This window comes from Nicotiana attenuata, chromosome 11, assembly GCF_001879085.1.
Source record: "Nicotiana attenuata strain UT chromosome 11, NIATTr2, whole genome shotgun sequence".
NCBI lineage: Eukaryota > Viridiplantae > Streptophyta > Magnoliopsida > Solanales > Solanaceae > Nicotiana > Nicotiana attenuata.
In genome coordinates this window covers 46,147,092-46,166,941 of record NC_031999.1, presented here as the reverse complement: position 1 = coordinate 46,166,941, position 19,850 = coordinate 46,147,092, and positions in this window count along the sequence as shown.

The window sequence follows — 19,850 nt, the reverse complement described above, 5'->3', positions numbered from 1 at the left end:
CCCTTTCTTAAGAACAATCAGCATTAGTGTTTTTGAGATGAATTAGATCTATGGCTATTCCAGTGTTGATTCTGTTTTGGGTAAGGATCGGTTTTGGGACTATGATTTTCAGGTTGTGGAGTCGATATTTAATGGCGGATTTATTTGATCGAGAGAAGCTAATTTTTTTTTGATAGTTTATGGTGAGATTCTTGAGATGCGTTTTGGAGAGTGTGGTTGACAGAGGTCTTTGCAGAATTAGGTGAGATGTACAACATAAAATTATGTGGACAAGAAGGTATATTGAGCACTTTCACTGGTGGTACCTTGGCATCAATGGAGGAAGGAGTTTAAGGTGGTTCAAATGGTGGATTGAAGTAGTGAGTGGCGTCGTTGGACAAATATTTGTAAGGGAGAGATGGACGATGGAAAATTGGAGAATGATGATTTTTTTGTTATCCATGGTGGTATTGTTGCTGGTAAAGATAGAAAGTCAGAGTGTTGTTTCTTGCTTTCTGCTGTGAAAAATGAAAAGAGATGGTAAGGGTGGGGGAGGAGTCTGAGTGAAAAAGAAATAAAAAATAATTTTTTTGAAATTAAATTAAAAAAATAATGATGTGTCATAAAAAATCTGATGTGGAGGACGACGTGTCATCCACATTGTGCATTTGAAGAACACGCGAGGTAGGGAGGGTTTAAAGTAGCGTGTTTTAACAACTACGAGTGTCTGGGTGAAATCTTGTGAAGTATAGGGACCGGGATGACAAAGCGGAACAAGTAGAGGTATTTATTAGGCTATTCTGCCTTTGGACTTAGGATGATAGCAGATTTTCTGCAATTTTTGCACAGGCATTCCCTTCTTCGCGTTCGCGGCCTTCAGCTCGCGTTCGCGATGCTTCCCAGGTCCCCTTCTTCGCATTCGCGTCACAACTCTCGCGATCGCGTAAGCCAATTTCAGGACCCCCAGAAATTCCTTCTTCGCGTTCGCATTCCACAGTTCGCGAACGCGTAACTTCACCAGTTTACTCATCGCGTTCGCGTGGCTCTTCACACGTTCGCGTATAACAATTCTAGGACCCCCCCGGTCTTTCTCTTCGCGTTCGCATCATCCTCATCGCGAACGCGATGGTCTGTTGTGTCAACCCTTCGCGAACGCGGCCTTGCTCCCGCGAACGCGAAGGGCATTTTTGCCCAGTTATTTTAAAAGCCTAAAAACAGAACAGTGACGGGATTATTCCAAATTTCACACGAGCTCTTCTTCTCCACAACCCCTAGGCGACTTGTAGAGCGATTCTTCACCAAATATTCTTGGGTAAGTATTAGCTAACTCGTTTTCTTCATTTTCTATCATCATCCATTGAAATGCTAGGCCTAAAACATGTAATCTAGGGTTGAAATTGGGAGAAATGGGTAGAGTTAGGGCATTTCGATTTTCTTCGACTTAGACCTCGTCTTGGGATCGAATTTGAAAACAAATTGTATATTCGGGCTCGTGGGGGAATGGGTGATATGAAATTGGTTCGAACCTCGGGTTTTGACCAAGCGGGCCCGGGGTCGATTTTTAGAATTTTTGGAAGAAGGCTTAGAAAACTATATTTAGGCATTGGGTTTGATTTGTTTAGCTTATATTAATGTTGTAAAGTCGTTATTTCATAGATTTGACTGAGTTGGAACCGAATTCGAGAGGGAAAGCGGTCGTTGTGGATTGATTTAGCCGTGGAAGTTGAGGTAAGTGTTTGGTCTAACTTTGGCTTGAGGGAATAGGAGTAGAGTCTTACTTGCTAATTGCTATTTGTCGAGTACGGTGTATAGGCATGGTGACGAGTATCTATACACTGGTGTCTAGCATGACCGTGTGTCCTTATATTGAGATTATCCTGAACTAGTTTTGATTCTCCCATGCTTATTTGATGATTTCTATATCTGTAAAGAGCATGAGACAGAGATTATGATTACTAGACTCCGTGGAGCATTGGCTTGAGTTGTGTTGCGAATTGTGAAGGTATATGATATGAAATGATTCTTTGGAGCTATGGCTCAAATGATAAAGTGAGTTATAGAGAAGAAATGAGAGCAAAAGAAAGAGATATTGGTTATTCCCTTGCCGGGACGTTTTATTGATTATTGAATATTTTCTCCCTTGCCGGGATATTGAGTTATTGACTTTGCTCCCTTGCTGGGATTTAGTGTGTTATTGTGTTCCCTTGCCGAGATTTCTTTCACTAATTGTTTACTCCCTTGCCCCTTATTTTTCACTGTTGCCTGGGTGAGGATTAATAATATAAATATATGGATCGGGTTGCGCGCCACAACAATGATAAATGAAATATATGTGGATCGGGTTGCACGCCGCAACAATACTAAATGATATGGATCGGGTTGCACGCCGGTGATGATTGTGGACCGGGTTGCACGCTGCAACAATACTATATAGTTATGGATCGGGTTGCACACCGCAACAGTGATGATTGAGGATCGGGTTGCGCGCCGCAACAAGTTATAGCTTAAGTGTGTTTATTCCGGATTTAAGTTTCTGTTGGCTGTAATAACCTTAGAATTTAGACTCCTTGTTTATAACTGTTGCCTCCCCACAGCATGCTCCCCCCTCCCTTATAAACTGGTTATTTCCTGTTTATTTTCTGCAATATATTTTGTAACTGCACAGGTTTATCTGGTAGTCTGGTCTAGCCTCGTCACTACTTCGCCGAGGTTAGGCTAGGCACTTACCAGCACATGGGGTTGGTTGTGCTGATGCTACACTCTGTGCATCTTTTTGCACAGATCACAGCGCCGGAGCAGCAGCTTTTGGACAGCAGTAGAGGATTCGGGAGCTGACTTCAGTCCAGGGACATTTGAGGTAGCCTTGCTGACGTCCGCAGGCCCGGAGTCCCTTTCTATTTTATTCAGTTTGTTATCATTTGTACCGAAGCAGACAGTTTTATGTTTCATTCGAACCTTGTATTTAGTATTCTCTAGACGTTCGTGAGTATTGTGATACCAGTCTTGGGTAGAGGATTTTGTTAAACTTCCGCATTTCTTTCAGTTAAATATATTTGAGACTTCCGCTTTATTATTAAATGCTTCATTGTTTCTGATATTGACGATGTTCGCTAAAAGAGGTAATTGATAATTGGCTTGCCTAGCTCCTATTAGTAGGCGCCATCACGACTCCCGAGGGTGGGAAATCCGGGTTGTGACAAGTTGGTATTAGAGCACTAGGTTACATAAGTCTCACAACTCACGAACAAACTCGGTAGAGTCCGAGGGATCGGTACAGAGACGTCTGTATTTATCCCCCAGAGGCTATAGAGTTAGGAAAACTTCACTTTTGTTCTTTCTTGTCGTGCGATTCTGTTTCTCAAATACTGATTGTCTTTCTACTCTGTTCTTTCGCAGATGGCGAGAACACGTGCTTCCTATTCTACCGCGCAGCAGCCCGAGCCCCCAGCAGCAGCTCCTACGAGGGGTAGAGGGCGAGGCCGAGGTCGTGCCAGAGGCCGAGGTAGGGGCAGAGCTCAGCCCCGAGCAGCAGTCCCAGAGGTGGAGCCTCATGTTGATTATGATGAGGAGGTTCTAGCCCCAGCAGCTCCGGTGGGCCCAGCTCAGGTCCCAGAGGGGTTTATAGCCACCCCAGTTCTTCAGAACGCTTTGGTTAGGTTGGTAGGCTTTATGGAGAGCGTCTCTCGAGCGGGTTTGCTTCCAGTAGCACCAGCCACTTCTCAGGCTGGAGGAGGGGTTCAGACTCCTGCTACACGTACTCCGGAGCAGGTAGCTCCCCAGGCTCAGGTTCCAGTGGTTCAGCCAGCTGTGGCAGTTCAGCCGGGTATTGTGACTCAAACCGGCGATGGAGCGGCTATGTCCGCAGATGCTTTGTGGAGACTGGATAGGTTCACCAAGCTCTTCACCACCACATCCAGCGGTGCTTCTTCAGAGGACCCCCAGGATTTCTTGTATAGCTGCCATGAGGTTCTTCGGACTATGGGTATTGTGGAGACCAGCGGATTCGACTTCGCCACCTTTCGTCTAGCAGGATCCTCCAAGACTTGGTGGAGGGACTACTGTTTAGCCAGACCAGCAGGGTCGCCATCTCTGACTTGGGACCAGTTTGCAGAGTTGTTTTTGGAGAAGTTTCTCCCAGTTACTCAGCGAGATGCTCTTCGCAGGCAGTCAGCGCCTTCAACAGGGCTCCATGTTAGTCACTCAGTATGAGACCCGGTTCATTGATCTAGCTCGCCATGCTATTGTTATACTCCCCACCGAGAGAGAGAGGGTACGGAGGTTTTGATGGTTTGATTCAGCCGATCCGTCTCCAGATGGCTATGGGAGCCGGGAGTGAGATTTCTTTTCAGGAGGCGGCCAATGCGGCCCGTAGAGTTGAGATGGCTCTTGCACAGGGAGGTGGTCATGGGTCAGATAAGAGGCCCCGTCATGCAAGTAGATTCAGTGGTACCTCGTCTGGAGGTAAAGATTCTTATGGTAGAGGCCATCCTCCGAGGCCCTTTCAGTCAGCTCTCCAGGTCTCTCATGGTACTTCAGGCGGTAGTGGGTCTCATCTGTATTATTCTGATCAGCAGCCTATCAGTGCACCACCGCTTCAGAGCTTCCGAGGTGGTCATTCAGGTCGACAGGGTCAGTCTCAGTCTTCTCAGTTGCAGCATTCAGGCGGGTGCTATGAGTGTGGTGAGTATGGTCACATCAGGAGGGCTTGCCCGAGGTTGAGGGGTGCTCAGTCACAGCAGCAGGGTCCTCGTCCTATGATTCAGGCAGCAGGTGATCCACAGGCCGCCCAACTAGCTAGAGGCGGGGGTAGAGGCCATAGAGGTGGAGGTAGAGATCATAGAGGTGGAGGTCGGACCGCCAGAGGTAGAGGCCAGCCAGCAGCCGATCGTCCCAGGGATATGGTTCAGGGAGGTGGGGCCCAGCCCCGGTGTTATGCTCTTCCAGCCAGGCCAGAGGCTGAGTCTTCAGATGCAGTTATTACAGGTACTATTCTGGTCTGTGATAGGGATGCTTCAGTGCTATTTGACCCTGGGTCTACGTATTCGTATGTGTCATCCTATTTTGCACCGTACTTGGTTATGCCTAGTGATGCCTTGGGTGTTCCTGTATATGTATCTACAACGGTGGGTGATTCTATAGTGGTCGACCGAGTTCATCGTTCCTGTGTGGTAGTGTTTGAGGGTCTTGAGACCCATGTTGATTTATTGCTCTTATACATGGTGGATTTCGACGTCATATTAGGGATGGATTGGTTGTCCCCGTATCATGCCATCTTGGATTGTCACGCCAAGACCGTGACCTTGGCTTTACCAGATTTGCCCCGTTTGGAGTGGCGAGGGACCCCAGGTCATGCCACTCGCAGTGTTATCTCATATGTGAAGGCTCGACGCATGGTCGAGAAGGGGTGTTTAGCTTATCTGGCGTATGTTCGCGATTCCAGCGCAGAGGTCCCTTCTATTGATTCTATTCCTATTGTTCGGGAGTTCCCTGAGGTTTTCCGTTCAGACCTTCCGGGTATGCCGCCCGACAAGGATATCGATTTTTATATTGATTTGGCTCCGGGCACGCAGCCCATTTCTATCCCGCCATATCGCATGGCCCCGCCAGAGTTGAAAGAGTTAAAGGATCAGTTGCAGGATTTGCTTGAGAAGGGTTTCATTAGACCCAGCGTTTTGCCTTGGGGTGCGCCGGTGTTATTTGTGAAGAAAAAGGATGGTTCGATGAGAATGTGCATTGATTACCGACAATTGAACAAAGTGACGATAAAGAACAAGTATCCACTGCCGAGGATTGATGATTTGTTCGACCAGCTTCAGGGTGCCAGGGTATTCTCCAAGATTGACTTGCGATCTGGCTACCATCAGTTGAGGATTAGGGCATCCGATGTCCCTAAGACGGCATTCCGCACTCGGTACGGGCATTATGAGTTTTTGGTTCATGTCATTTGGGTTGACCAATGCCACGGCAGCATTCATGGAGTTGATGAACCGAGTGTTCAGGCCATATTTGGACATGTTCGTGATAGTCTTTATTGATGATATTTTGGTGTACTCCGCAGCCAAGAGGAGAACGAGCAACACCTTAGGGTGGTTCTTCAGACTCTGAGGGATAGTCAGTTATATGCCAAGTTCTCCAAGTGTGAGTTCTGGCTGAGTTCGGTTGCATTTTTGGGTCACGTCGTATCAGCAGAGGGTATTCAGGTGGACCCGAAAGATAGAGGCGGTCAAGAACTGGCCTCGACCAGCATCAACCATAGAGATTCAGAGTTTCTTGGGTTTAGCAGGCTACTATCGTTGGTTCGTGGAGGGGTTTTCATCTATCGCAGCCCCGATGACCAGATTGACCCAGAAGGGTGCCCAGTTCAGATGGTCAGATGAGTGTGAGGCGAGCTTTCAGAAGCTCAAAATAGCTCTGACTACGGCACCGGTATTGGTTTGCCCACAGGCTCAGGGCCTTATACAGTCTATTGTGATGCTTCCCGTATTGGGCTTGGTGCAGTATTGATGCAGGATGGCAGAGTCATAGCCTATGCTTCGAGGCAGCTGAAGATCCACGAGAAGAATTATCCGGTTCATGATCTAGAGTTGGAAGCCATTGTTCATGCTCTGAAGATTTGGAGGCATTATCTATATGGTGTGACGTGTGAGGTGTAAACTGATCACAAGAGTCTTCAGTACTTGTTCAAGCAAAAGGAGTTGAATTTGAGGCAGAGAAGGTGGCTGGAGTTGCTGAAAGATTATGATGTTACTATTTTGTATCACCCGGGGAGGGCCAATGTGGTGGCCGATGCATTGAGTAGGAAGTCCGCTAGCGACGGGTAGTCTTGCTTATGTTCCGGTCAGCCAGAGACCGCTTGCTTTGGATATTCAGGCTTTGGCCAATCGATTTGTAAGGTTGGACATTTCTGAGCCCAGCAGAGTGTTAGCTTGCACGGTTGCTCGTTCTTCATTATTGGGGCGTATCCGTGATCGGCAGTTTGATGATCCCCATTTGTGTGTCCTGAGAGACACGGTGCAGCGTGGAGGTGCCACGAAGGTGACCTTAGATGATGATGGTGTTTTGAGACTGCAGGGGCGAGTTTGTGTGCCCAATGTTGATGGGATTCGAGAGTTGATCTTAGCGGAGGCCCATAGTTCCCGGTATTCTATTCACCCGGGCGCCGCAAAGATGTATCAGGACTTGCGGCAGCATTATTGGTGGCGTAGGATGAAGAAGGATATTGTTGCATATGTGGCTCGATGTTTGAACTGTCAGCAGGTTAAGTACGAGCATCAGAGGCCTGGTGGACTGTTTCAGAGGATTGAGCTTCCCGAGTGGAAGTGGGAGAGGATTACTATGGATTTTGTTACTGGACTTTCGATGACTCGGAAGAAGTTTGATGCTATTTGGGTCATTGTTTATAGGCTGACCAAGTCAGCGCATTTTATTCCTGTTGCAGCCACGTATTCATCCGAGAGGTTAGCTGAGATCTACATCAGAGAGATTGTTCGCCTTCATGGGGTGCCGGTATCTATCATTTCGGACCGGGGTACGCAGTTTACCTCGCGCTTCTGGAGAGCAGTTCAGCGAGAGTTGGGCACCCAGGTTGAGTTGAGCACAGCATTCCATCCTCAGACGGACGGACAGTCCGAGCGGACTATTCAGATATTGGAGGACATGCTCCGAGCTTGTGTTATTGACTTTGGAGGTTCGTGGGATCAGTTCTTGCCTTTAGCGGAGTTCGCCTACAACAACAGCTACCAGTCCAGCATTCAGATGGCTCCTTATGAGGCGTTGTATGGTAGGCGATGTCGGTCTCCAGTGGGATGGTTTGAGCTGGGGGAGGCTCGGTTATTGGGTACAGATTTAGTTCAGGAGGCCTTGGATAAGGTCAAGATCATTCAGGACAGGCTTCGTTCGGCTCAGTCGCGGCAAAAGAGTTATGCAGATCGTAAGGTTCGAGATGTAGCTTTCATGGTTGGTGAGCGAGTATTGCTCCGAGTGTCGCCTATGAAGGGCGTGATGAGATTTGGGAAGAAGGGCAAGCTTAGCCCTAGGTTCATTGGCCCATTTGAGATTCTCGACTGTGTGGGAGAGGTGGCTTATAGGCTTGCCTTGCCGCCTAGCTTGTCCGCCGTGCATCCAGTTTTTCATGTGTCCATGCTTCGGAGGTATCACGGCGATCCAGCCCACGTGTTAGATTTCAGCACTGTCCAGTTGGACAAGGATCTGTCTTATGAGGAGGAGCCGGTGGCTATTCTAGACCGGCAGGTTCGACAGTTGAGATCGAAGAGTTTTCCTTCAGTACGAGTTCAGTGGAGAGGTCAGCCCCCTAAGGCATCGACCTGGGAGTCCGAGTCCGATATGCGGAGCCGTTATCCTCATCTATTTCCCGACTCAGGTACTTCTTTCTTTTGTCCGTTCGAGGACGAACGGTTGTTTTAGAGGTGGAGAATGTGACGACCCTGTTTTCTCACTCATTCTGTGTTTCCGAGGCCTTGAAAACCTTATTTAGGATTGCCTCGATTTGCGTGCGCAGTCCGGACGCGTAGCCGGAAAGCTTAAATATAAATTATGTGTAAAGATTTATGAATTTTGATATTAATATGAATAAAGTTGACTTTGGTCAACATTTTGGGTAAACGGACCCCGACCCGTGATTGGACGGTCCCGGAGGGTCCGTAGAAAAATATCAGACTCGGGCATATGCCCGGAGTCGAATTTCGAGGTCGAGAACCCGAGAAATGAATTTTTCTGTGAAATTGTTTTTCAGAAATTAATATGGAAATTTGAAAAGGAAATTGATTAGAACGTGTTAGTATCGGGCTCGTATTTTGGTTCCGGCGCCCGGTACAGGTCTTATATGTGATTTAAGCGCTTTCTGTGAAATTTGGTTGAAATCGGACGTCATTTGACGTTTTTCGGACCTAAATATCTAAAAATGAAAGTTTATGAAGTTTGATGAAAAAGTGATGATTTTGAGGTTTAATTCATTGATTTTGATGTTATTTTGGCAATTTGATCGCACGGTTAAGTTCGTAGGATGTTGTTGAGTTAGTGTGTGTGATTGGTTAGGAGCCCCGAGGGCTCGGGAGTGTTTTCGGAGGTGTTCGGGGTAGTTTTGGACTTAGGATGATAGCAGATTTTCTGCAATTTTTGCACAGGCATTCCCTTCTTCGCGTTCGCGGCCTTCAGCTCGCGTTCGCGATGCTTCCCAGGTCCCCTTCTTCGCGTTCGCAACACAACTCTCGTGATCGCGTAAGCCAATCAGGACCCCCAGAAATTCCTTCTTCGCGTTCGCATTCCACAGTTCGCGAACGCGTAACTTCACCAGTTTACTCATCGCGTTCGCGTATAACAATTCCTGGACCCCCCCAGTCTTTCTCTTCGCGTTCGCATCATCCTCATCGCGAACGTGATGGTCTGTTGTGTCAACCCTTCGCGAACGCGGCCTTGCTCCCGCGAACGCGAAGGGCATTTTTGCCCAGTTATTTTAAAAGCCTAAAAACAGAAATCCTAGGTCTAAAACATGTAATCTAGGGTTGATATTGGGGGAAATTGGTAGAGTTAGGGCTTTTCGATTTTCTTCGATTTACACCTCGTCTTGGGGTCGAATTTGAAAATAAATTGTATATTCCGGCTCGTGGGGGAATGGGTGATATGAAATTGGTTCGAACCTCGGGTTTTGACCAAGCGGGCCCGGGGTCGATTTTTGGAATTTTGGGAAGAAGGCTTAGAAAATTATATTTAGGCATTGGGTTTGATTTGTTTAGCTTATATTAATGTGGTAAAGTCGTTATTTCATAGATTTGATTGAGTTGGAGCCGAATTCGAGAGGGAGAGCGGTTGTTGTGGATTGATTTAGCCGTGGAAGTTGGGGTAAGTGTTTGGTCTAACTTTGGCTTGGGGGAATAGGAGTAGAGTCATACTTGCTAATTGCTATTTGTCGAGTACGGTGTATAGGCATGGTGACGAGTATCTATATACTGGTATCTAGCATGACCGTGTGTCCTTATATTGATTTTATCCTAAACTTGTTGTGATTCTCCTATGCTGATTTGATGATTTCTATATATTTTAAAGAGCATGAGACAGAGATTATGATTAATAGACTCCGTGGAGCATTGGCTTGAGTTGTGTTGCGAATTGTGAAGGTATATGATATGAAATGATTCTTTGGAGCTATGACTCAAATGATAAAGTGAGTTATAGAGAAGAAATGAGAGCAAAAGAAAGAGATATTGGTTATTCCCTTGCCGGGACATTTTGTTGATTTTGAATATTTTCTCCCTTGCCGGGATATTGAGTTATTGACTTTGCTCCCTTGCCGGGATTTAGTGTGTTATTGTGTTCCCTTGCCGGGATTTCTTTCACTAATTGTTTACTCCCTTGCCCCTTATTTTCGACTGTTGCCTGGGTGAGGACTAATAATATAAATATATGGATCGGGTTGCGCGCCGCAACAATGATAAATGAAATATATGTGGATCGGGTTGCACGCCGCAATAATACTAAATTATATGTATCGGGTTGCACGCCGCAACAGTGATGATTGTGGACCGGGTTGCACGCTGCAACAATACTATATAGTTATGGATCGGATTGCACGCCGCAATAGTGATGATTGAGGATCGGGTTGCGCGCCGCAACATGTTATAGCTTAAGTGTGTTTATTCCGGATTTAAGTTTCTGTTGGCTGTTATAACCTTAGAATTTAGACTCCTTGTTTATAACTGTTGCCTCCCCACAGCATGCTCCCCCCTCCCTTATAAACTGCTTATTTCCTGTTTATTTTTCTGCAATATATTTCGTAACTGCACAGGTTTATCTGGTAGTCTGGTCTAGCCTCGTCACTACTTCGCCGAGGTTAGGCTAGGCACTTACCAGCACATGGGGTCCGTTGTGCTGATGCTACACTCTGTGCATTTTTTTGCACAGATCACAGCGCCGGAGCAGCAACTTTTGGACAGCAGTAGAGGATTCGGGAGCTGAATTCAGTCCAGGGACATTCGAGGTAGCCTTGCTGACGTCCGCAGGCCCGGAGTCCCTTTCTATTTTATTCAGTTTGTTATCATTTGTACCGAAGCAGACAGTTTTATGTTTCATTCGAACCTTGTATTTAGTATTCTCTAGACGTTCGTGAGTATTGTGACACCAGTCTTGGGTAGAGGATTTTATTAAACTTCCGCATTTCTTTCAGTTAAATATATTTGAGACTTCCGCTTTATTATTAAATGCTTCATTGTTTCTAATATTGACGATGTTCGCTAAAAGAGGTAATTGATAATTGGCTTGCCTAGCTCCTATTAATAGGCGCCATCACGACTCCCGAGGGTGGGAAATCCGGGTCGTGACATAAACTCAGTTCTTTTCCATTATAGTCACTTGAAGATGGTTTTGCTTAATATTTTTAAAAAGAAAATAGAAAAACAAAAGATTCGATCTTACGTATTGCCTTGAATTCTTGCATAACTCCTTTTTGACGGTTCTTGCTTTTATCACTTCCTTTAGTGGAAATCAACTACCAAATTATTTTTAGCAANTCGGGTTTGACCACGTGGACCCGGGGCGTTTTGGGAATTTTTGAGTTAAAACTTTGGGTAAATTATTTTCATGCATTCAAATTGATTCGATTAGCATTTGTTGATACATTCAAGTAATTGTGACTAGATTCGAGCGGTTTGGTGGTGAATTCGAAGGGTAATACTAGAGGCTTGAGTTGAGTTTGGAGCATTTGAGGTAAGTGTTCGGTCTAACTTTGGCTTGAGGGAATAGGAGTAGAGTCTTACTTGCTAATTGCTATTTGTCGAGTGCGGTGTATAGGCATGGTGACGAGTATCTATACACTGGTGTCTAGCATGACCGTGTGTCCTTATATTGAGATTATCCTGAACTTGTTGAGATTCTCCCATGCTTATTTGATAATTTCTATATACTGCAAAGATCATGAGAGAGAGATTTTGATTATTAAACTCCATGAAGCATTGGCTTGAGTTGTGTTGCGAATTGTGAAGGTATATGCTATGAAATGATTCCTTGGAGCTATGGACTCAAATGATAAAGTGAGTTATAGAGTGAAGAAAGTGAAAGCAAGAGAAAGAGATATTGGTTAATCCCTTGCCGGGACGTTTTATTGATATGATGATTTTCTCCCTTGCCGGGATATTGAGTTATTGACTTTTCGCCCTTGTCGGGATTTAGTGTGTTATTGTGTTCCCTTGCCGGGATTTCTTTCACTAATTGTTTACTACCTTGCCCCTTATTTTCGACTGTTGCCTGGGTGAGGACTAATAATATAAATATATGGATCGGGTTGCGCGTCGCAACAATGATAAATGACATATATGTGGATCGGGTTGCACGCCGCAACAATACTAAATGATATGGATCGGGTTGCACGCCGCAACAGTGATGATTATGGATCGGGTTGCACGCCGCAACAGTTATGATTATGGATCGGGTTGCACGCCGCAACAGTGATGATTGAGGATCGGGTTGCGCGCCGCAACAAGTTATAGCTTTAGTGTGTTTATTCCGGATTTAAGTTTCTGTTGGCTGTTATAACCTTAGAATTTAGACTCCTTGTTTATAACTGTTGCCTCCCCACAGCATGCTCCCCCCTCCCTTATAAACTGCTTATTTCCTGTTTATTTTTCTGCAATATATTTCGTAACTGCACAGGTCTATCTAGTAGTTTGGTCTAGCCTCGTCACTACTTCGCCGAGGTTAGGCTAGGCACTTACCAGCACATGGGGTCGGTTGTGCTGATGCTACACTCTGTGCATCTTTTTGCACAGATCACAGCGCCGGAGCAGCAGCTTTTGGACAGCAGTAGAGGATTCGGGAGCTGACTTCAGTCCGGGGATATTCGAGGTAGCCTTGCTGACGTCCGCAGGCCCGGAGTCCCTTTTTATTTTATTCAGTTTGTTATCATTTGTATCGAAGCAGACAGTTTTTATGTTTCGTTCGAACCTTGTATTTAGTATTCTCTAGACGTTCGTGCTTTTACTCTCTTTCCTCACATATAATCAATAGAATTGGCACGGAATGGTACATCGTGCGGCACGGCATCACCCTTTGTGCTTTACACTCTTTCCTCATAATAGCAAACAATGCACGGCATCACCCTTCGTGTTTTTCACTCTTTCCTCACAATCAACAAACAATGCACGACATCACCCTTCGTGCTTTACACTCCTCCCCACCCAAACAACAATCACAAACAAGGGCAAGGGAATTAACAAAATAATAATAGAAATCCCGGCAAGGGAACAAAATAAAACAATTAAATCCCGGCAAGGGTACAACATCAATAATCCCAACGTCCCGGCAAGGGAATATGTTCAATAATCAACTACGTCCCGGCAAGGGAATAGATCAATAACTCTTTCTCTTTCTTTCACTTTCATCACATAGTTCATATTATCACTCGAGCCAATGCTCCAAGGATTTACTTATCTCATATACCTTCACAATTTGTATTTCAACTCGAGCTAACGCTCCACGAAGTTTAAAGATCACAATTCCTTTCACAAGCTCTTTACAACATATAGAAGTGATCAATTAAGCATGAAAGGTATAACAAAATCCAAACTATTCGCAAAAAAATGACTCACGGTCATGCTAGACACCAATGTATATATACTCGTCACCATGCCTATACATCGTACTCGACAATCAACAAGTAGCAAATAAGACTCAACTCCTATTCCCTCAAGCTAGGGTTAGACCAAACACTTACCTCGATGCCTTGAACTCAACTCAAGCCTCAACTATGGCTTTACCCCGTGATTCCACCTCCAATCCGCTCGAATCTAGTCACAAGTCACTTAATTACTTTAATAAACACTAAATGAATCAATTTGAATGCATAAAAATGAATTTTCCAAAGTTTTTTCCAAAAATTCCAAAATCGCCCCCGGGGCCCACGTGGTCAAAACCCGAGGTTCGAACCAAAACCCGGTTACCCATTCCCCCATGAATCCAAATATATGATTTGTTTTGAAATCGGACCTCAAATGGAGGTCCAAATCCCCAATTTTAGAAAAACCTAGGTTCTACCCAAAACCCCCAATTTCACCCATGAAAATCATTGATTCTAAGTGGAAAACATGTTAAATGATGTTAATGACTGAATGAATTAAGTAAAAATTGCCTATGGAGTTTGGGTTTTGAAAGAATGATGAAAAGTGTTCAAAATTCGGCTAAGTATGAAAAATGCAGGTCGCAGATGTGGGAAATGCGAACTGGGTTCGCAATTGCGAACCTTGCAGGCATGGGAAATGCGACATTCCTGTTCGCATTTGCGAACTCAGGCCTATCAGGGGGCCTTCGCATTTGCGAAAAAGGTCTCGCATTTGCGAGCCCTTGACCTTCGCATTTGCGAGGCATGGCTTCGCATTTGCGAACATTGGAAGGCCTGGGCTGGTTTCGCATTTGCGAACCAGCCTTCGCATTTGCGTGAGCTGGACCTTCGCATTTGCGAATACTGGCTTCGCAAATGCGAAGCCTGCAGATCAGAGATACTAGATTTTTCAAAAATGCAAGAAATGCAATCCGACACCTATCCAAAACTCACCCGAGCCCTGGGGGCTCCAAACCAAATATGCACACAACCTCAATAACATCCTACGGACTTATCCGTGCGATCAAATCGCCAAAATAACATCATATGCATCGAATCAAGCCTCAAAACTCATGATTTCTTCCAAATTTTCATAAAACATCAAATTTCCATTTTAAGTCCAAAACATGTCAAACGACGTCCGTTTTCAACCAAGCTTTACAAAAAGTGCTTAAATCATATATAAGACTTGTACCGGGCGCCGGAACCAAAATACGGGCCCGATACCATAGTCTTCTAATCAAATTTCATTTCCAATTTCCTTAATTATTTCCATAAAATAATTTCACACAAAAATTCATTTCTCGGGGTTGGGACCTCGGTATTCGATTCCGGGCATACGCCCAAGTCCCATAATTTCCTACGGACCCTCCGGGACCGTCAAATCACGGGTCCGGGTCTGTTTACCCAAAATTCTGACAGAAGTCAAATTTATTCAATTTAATATCAAAATTTAGCATTTTTCTCACAGAATTCATATTTAAGCTTTCCGGCTACGCGCCCGGACTGCGCACGCAAATCGAGGCAACTCCAAATAAGGTTTTCAAGGCCTCAAAAGCACAGAATGAGTAAGAAAACAAGTGATGACCCTTTGGGTCGTCACATTCTCCACCTCTAAAATAACCGTTCGTCCTCGAACGGACAGAAGAAAGGATTACCTGAGTCGGGGAAAAGATGAGGATAACGGCCCCGCATATCGGACTCGGACTCCCAGGTTGATGCCTCAGGAGGCTGACCTCTCCACTGAACACGAACAGAAGGAAAACTCTTGGATCTCAACTGACGAACCTGCCGGTCCAGAATAGCTACCAGCTCCTCCTCATAAGACAAGTCCTTGTCCAACTGGACAGTGCTGAAGTCTAACACGTGGGCTGGATCACCGTGATACCTCCGAAGCATGGATACACGAAAAACTGGATGCACGGCTGCTAAGCTAGGCGGCAATGCAAGTCTATAAGCCACCTCTCCCACTCGATCAAGAATTTCAAACGGACCAATGAACCTTGGGCTAAGCTTTCCCTTATTTCCGAATCTCATCACGACTTTCATAGGCGACACTCGGAGAAATACCCGCTCACCAACCATAAATGCCACATCTTGAACCTTGCGGTCTGCATAACTCTTTTGCCTAGACTGAGCTGAACGAAGCCTATCCTGAATGATCCTGACCTTGTCCAAGGCCTCCTGAACCAAATCCGTACCCAACAACCGAGCCTCTCCCGGCTCAAACCATCGAACCGGAGACCGACACCGCCTACCATATAAAGCCTCATAAGGAGCCATTTGAATGCTCGACTGGTAGCTGTTGTTGTAGGCAAACTCTGCTAAAGGCAAGAACTGATCCCACGAACCTCCAAAGTCGATAACACAAGCTCGAAGCATAACCTCTAGAATCTGAATAGTCCGCTCGGACTGACCGTCCGTCTGGGGATGAAATGATGTGCTCAACTCAACTCGCGTGCCCAACTCTCGCTGAACTGCTCCCAAGAAGCGTGAGGTAAACTGCGTACCCGGGCCCGAAATGACAGATACGGACACACCATGAAGGCGAACAATCTCCCGAATGTAGATCTCAGCAAACCTCTCGGATGAGTAGGAGACTGCCACAGGAATGAAATGCACTAACTTCCTACTCAAAGCATCGGCCACCACATTGGCCTTTTCCCGGATGATACAAAATGGCGGTATCAAAATCCTTCGACAACTTTGACCACCTCCTCTGCCTCAAATTCGACTCCTTTTGCTTGAATAAATACTGAAGACTCTTGTGATCAGTGAACACCTCTCATGCCATGCCATACAGATAATGCCTCCAAATCTTCAATGCGTGAACTATGACTGCCAACTCCAAATCATGAAACGGATAGTTCTTCTCATAAATATTCAACTGCCGCGAAGCATAGGTAATGACCTTGCCATCCTGCATCAACACTGCACCAAGCCCAATACGGGAAGCATCACAATAAACTGTATAAGGCCCTGAACCTGTGGGCAAAACCAACACCGGTGCCGTAGTCAGAGCTGTCTTGAGCTTCCGAAAGCTTGCCTCACACTCATCCGACCATCTGAACTGGGCACCCTTCTGGGTCAATCTGGTCATCGGGGCTGCAATAGATGAAAATACCTCCACGAACCATCTGTAGTAGCCTTCCAACCCCAAGAAACTCCGAATCTTTGTAGCTGATGCTGGTCTAGGCCAGTTCTTGACTTCCTCTATCTTCTTTGGGTCCACCTGAATGCCTTCTGCCGATACAACATGACCCAGAAATGAAACTGAACATAACCAGAATTCACACTTCGAAAACTTAGCATATAACTGACTATCCCTCAGAGTCTGAAGAACCACTCTAAGGTGCTGCTCGTGCTCCTCCTGGCTGTGGGAGTATATCAATATATCATCAATGAACACTATCACGAATGAATCCAGATAAGGCCTGAACACCCGGTTCACCAAGTCCATGAAAGTTGCTAGGGCATTTGTCAACCCAAATGACATAACCAAGAATTCATAATGCCCATACCGAGTGCGGAAGGCTGTCTTAGGGACATCGGATGCCCTAATCCTCAACTGATGGTAGCTAGATCGCAAGTCAATCTTGGAAAATACCCTGGCACCCTGAAGCTGATCAAACAAATCATCAATCCTCTGCAGTGGATACTTATTCTTGACCGTTACCTTGTTCAATTGCCGGTAATCAATACACATCCTCATTGACCAGTCCTTCTTCTTGACAAATAACACCGGCGCACCCCAAGGAGACACACTGGTTCTAATGAAACCCTTCTCAAGCAGATCCTGCAACTGTTCTTTTAACTCCTTCAACTCCGGCGGGGCCATACGATATGGCGGAATGGAAATGGGCTGAGTGCCCAGAACCAGATCAATGCAGAAATCAATATCCCTGTCGGGTGGCATACCCGGCAGGTCTGAAAGGAAAACATCAGGAAACTCACGAACAACGAGCACAGAATCAATCAAGGAAACCTCAACACTAGAATCACGAACATACGCCAAGTAGACCAAACACCCTTTCTCGACCATACGCCGAGCCTTCACATACGATATGACACTACGGGTAGAATGACCTGGAGTCCCTCTCCGCTCTAAACGAGGCATACCCGGTAAAACTAAGGTCATCGCCTTAGCATGGCAGTCCAAAATAGCATGGTAAGGTGATAACCAGTCCATCCTCAATATAATGTCGAAGTCAACCATGTCCAACAGCAACAAATCTACTCGAGTCTCAAGACCTCCAATCACCCCAATACAAGAACGATGGGCTCGATCGACCACAATAGAATCACCCACCGGTGCAGACATATAAACAGGAACATTCAATGAATCACTAGGCATGATCAGATATGGCGCAAAACAAAACCGAAGCTTCTCTACTACAAACCGGAACAATACCTGCACCTCCACCTCTAATACCTTTACCTCCACCTCTTGCATGTCTACCTCCACCTCTAATACCTTTACCTCCACAAAGCCTCCGAAGACGTAGCTGATCTATCACCGGTCCGCTGCTGCTCGGCTGAAGAAGCGGTACATGACCTCGCCATTCATGAAAGGACAAGAGTAGAGGTTTCAATTTAGCACTGAGAGAACAAAATCGCACGACAGGAAAGAATAGAAGTGAAACTTTTTCCTAACTCTGTAGCCTCTGAGGGATAAATACAAACGTCTCCGCACCGATCCCTCAGACTCTACTAAGCTTGTCTGTGAACTGTGAGACCTATGTAACCTAGAGCTCTGATACCAACTTTTCACGACCCGGATTTCTCACCCTCGGGAGTCGTGATGGCGCCTACTAATAAGAGCTAGGCAAGCCAAATTTTAATTACTTTTTCATTAATAACATAATTCCTTTTAACAATTATCGGCAATAATACAAAGCAATGAAATTAAATAATAAGCGGAAGTCTCAATATTATAGAACTGAATAAATATGCGGAAAAATCTCAACAAAAGCCTCTACCCAAAACTGGTGTCACAGTTTCACAAACGGTCTAAGGATGCTACACATAAAGGTCTGAAAGAATTAAACTAGACACTGTCTCCAGAAATACATGAAAGAAACAGGAATATAGATGAAAGGAGACGCCAGGGCCTGTGAACGCCTGCAAGGCTACCTCGGGTCTCGCTGGGCTGAAAGCCTGCTCCCACACTACTGCTGCTGCTGTCCGAAGCCTGGATCTGTGCAAAATAGCACAGAGTGTAGTATCAGCACAACCGACCCCATGTGCTGGTAAGTGCCTAGTCTAACCCCGGCGAAGTAGTAACGAGGTTAGGACCAGACCACCAAATAAATCTGTGCAGATATATATACAAGTACAACGGAGACGTAGCAAGAAAATAACAATTTAAGCTGTGGAAGGGAGCATGCTTCAGGGGCAATAGTTAGAAATAGAATTTTAGGAATAATAAAGCGTACATCTACAATTTAACTTCTAGCAGTAAATGAAGAGATAAGGCAACTTTCATATTCAACTCATCTTGTTGCAGGCGTGTAACCCGATCCCATTTCTTAATATATCGTAGTAGGCGTACCACCCGCTCCCATTTCAATATCACTCGTGGTATGCGTACCACCCGCTCCCATTTCAATATCACTCATGGTAGGCGTACCACCTGCTCCCATTTCAATATCACTTGTGGTAGGCGTACCACCCGCTCCCATTTCAATAAATCAACAGTTCCTCCAAAAGAAAATTTACTCTAACGAACGCAACAATTAATACGAGTTCTTAAGACAACAAGTACAAAAAATTTATGATTCACTAAGGAAAATAAATAATGACAAATAGCAATTACTTATGAATTATAAGGAGCAAATAGGCAATTTAACATTTAGTATGCTACATGTCAAGTAGCAATTAAATCACATAAACATGTAGCAATTATAGCATAATTTCAAAATATAATATTGCGCAAGGATACATCGAGCCAATAATAACAAGTAACACGATAAAGGAACATGCCAACGTAAAGAATCTCAGTAACAGGGGAATCAGACAATTAATGCACTTAAACCGATAACAACCAGAAAATCAATAAATAGAAGTAAAGGACAACATAACCCAATTATCAGCAAAAAAATCAGGAAAATCAAAGACAAGTGCACGGGATCACCCTTCGTGCTTTTACTCTCGTCCTCACCAAGCAATTAGAATAACAAATTATGCACGGTATCACCCTTCGTGCTTTTACTCTCTTTCCTCACATATAATCAATAGAATTGGCACGGAATGGTACATCGTGCGGCAC